This window comes from Triticum dicoccoides, chromosome 1A, assembly GCF_002162155.2.
Source record: "Triticum dicoccoides isolate Atlit2015 ecotype Zavitan chromosome 1A, WEW_v2.0, whole genome shotgun sequence".
Lineage (NCBI taxonomy): Eukaryota > Viridiplantae > Streptophyta > Magnoliopsida > Poales > Poaceae > Triticum > Triticum dicoccoides.
Window position 1 is genome coordinate 47,749,243 of NC_041380.1, and position 2,161 is coordinate 47,751,403.

Sequence of the window (2,161 nt, forward strand, 5' to 3'; positions counted from 1 at the left end):
CATTCGCCCCAGTTGTAAGTCCACCATCGAGTCGCAACTCGGGACATAGTTTCTTTTTTGACTTGTAAATGTGGTTCTTTTGCCTAGTTTGCAATCGCCCTACTTGCAAGTCCACCATCGACTCACAAGTCGGTACCCGCCCTAGTTGCAAGTCCACCATCGATTCGCAACTCGGTACCCGCCCTAGTTGCAAGTCCATCATCCCCTCGCAACTCGGTACCCGCCCTAGTTTCAAGTACACCATCGACTCGCAACTGGAGGGCTTTTTTGATCTTTTTGTCCCATGTCACTTGCAAATCGACCCTTGGCTCACAACTAGCGGTTTTCTCAGTCGGCAAGTTGCAAGTCTACCATCGAGTCACAACTTGGGGATGTAGTTTTGTAATCGCCCCAGTTGCAAGTCCACCGTTGACTCGCAACTCAGTACTCGCCGCGAGTTGCAAGTCCACCATCGACTCGCAACTTGAGGGCTATTTTTTGTTCTTTTGTCTCATGCCACTTGCAAATCGATCCTCGACTCACAACTAGAGGGGGAGTGGGAGTTTCCGTGTTCTTTTTGTAACCACCCCTAGTTGCAAGTCTACAATCGACTCGCAACTCGGGGGGAGGGGGGCGTAGTCAGGGCCGGCCCATACGCCGGGGCAACGGGGCGACCGCCCTGGGGCCCTGGGAGATAGAGGCCTCGGTCCAGGTAGGTACAGTATACGTATTAGGTCCAAAAAAATAAGAGAGAAAAAAGAAGGCCCAAGCCCACCATGTAGCTAGTTCGCTACTCTGCTGCAGCACTCTCCATCGATCTCCTTTGCCTCAAAAAATAAATAAATCCGTCGATCTCGTCCAGTCTCCTCGCCTCCCCCCGAAAATTCTCCAATCCCAATTCCCAATGAACAGCGCCGGCGCTCCCATGCACTTCCAAATTCGAGGTGCCACTCATGTGCATCCATTAATGGAAACCGATGGTGTTATTCCCTTCCCAAATTATCTCTTATTGCATCCTCTACGTTCCCCATCAATAGACGTGTGAGGAATCACCACATCAGAGATGGTACGTCTCCCTCGTTCGCCTAATCAAGTAGTCTTTTCATTCGCTGTTAAACATCCCGCTTCTATGTCTCTGATTGCTCCATCTGACATCTGCAATTCTTCTCTTCCTAGTTCCTATTCTTCTCTTGGTCTGTTCTTCAAAGCTTTATTGGATCCAGGGTTCATAAGGGGGGACGGGGAATGACTGTTGCAGCTGCAGATCTTGGAAGCTACACCGACAATTCAACATCAAGCAATATGCCCATATTCAGGTGCTTCCTATAATGACAGTTTTTTTGCAATTGTTTGGTGACGTGTGTTCTAAAAACTGTTTATCAGTGAGAAAAGAAAGTGAAAAAAATACAAACGATTCAAGTTGCTATCAGTTTTGACAAGGTTTTCTTACTTAGAAGAGCGAGATGATGGTCTCTTTGTGCCACATAGAAGAGCGATTTTTTGTAGAACTATAGTATTTCCATACTATTATGATGTAGTTCTCTGGACCATCAATCTATGCTATGTACTGAATTGCTTTCGAAATACAATATATTGTAAATTTTTATTTGTCCACAAGGGCCCCATTTTACCGTCTCGCCCCAGGGCCACGAATATGTATGGACCGACCCTGGGCGTAGTTTGCATTCGCCCCAGTTGCAAGTCCACCATCGACTCGCAACTCGAGATGTAGTTCTTTTTTGACTTGTGAATGTGGTTCTTTTGCCTAGTTTGTAATCGCCCTACTTGCAAGTCCACCATCGACTCGCAACTAGGTACCCGCCCTAGTTGCCAGTCGACCATCGACTCGCAACTCGGTACATGCCCTAGTTGCACGTACACCATCGACTCACAACTCGGTACCCGCACTAGTTGCAGGTCCCCCATCGACTTGCAACTCGAGGTTTTTTCTTTTGTCTCATGCCACATGCAAATCGACCCTTGGCTCGCAACTAGCGATTATGTCCGTCGGCCAGTTGCAACTCTACCATCGAGTCGCAACTTGGGGACGCAGTTTTGTAATTGCCACAGTTTGCAAGTCCATCGTTGACTTGCAGTTTGGTAACCGCCCCTAGTTGCAAGTCCACCATCGACTCGCAACTCGAGGTCGTTTTTTTTTTGTTTTTTTGTCTCATGCCACTTG